Source organism: Aplysia californica, unplaced genomic scaffold (genome assembly GCF_000002075.1).
Source record: "Aplysia californica isolate F4 #8 unplaced genomic scaffold, AplCal3.0 scaffold00140, whole genome shotgun sequence".
NCBI classification, from domain to species: Eukaryota; Metazoa; Mollusca; class Gastropoda; order Aplysiida; family Aplysiidae; genus Aplysia; species Aplysia californica.
The window spans coordinates 37,893-38,327 of record NW_004797410.1 but is presented as its reverse complement, the minus strand read 5'-3'; positions in this window follow the sequence as shown (position 1 = coordinate 38,327).

The following is a 435-nucleotide window of genomic DNA, read 5'->3' as shown; positions in this document are numbered from 1 at the left end:
AAAAGTCCCCAAAAAGGTGTAAGATTATATTTGAACAGCCCCTTATCTGTAGGCATGTTCTTATTTTCTAACTGAGAAGCTCGGAAGTTACGCTGACGTAGCTTATATTTCGGACTTGTTTCGCTATTCTCTGTGGTCAAGGAAAAGGTGGGCATAATGGACCTAGAGCGTGTTTTTTTGGATGGTGGAGTGGGAAAATAGACATTTGCTCTCATTTGAACTTCTTCTGTCCTCGAGCTGGTTATGTGCGATGCCTATTAAAAGTACAGTTACCAAGGCTTGCTCGGTTTTATCATGGATGTTGCCTAACCTGAATGCAGATCAATACATTGTCCCATTAAGCATAGGACTACTGAAGTTGTTCGTTTATTTTGACCACACAACAGAAATTGTTCAGCTTTCTGACATGAACATTTTTGTCTGTGTGAACTCACG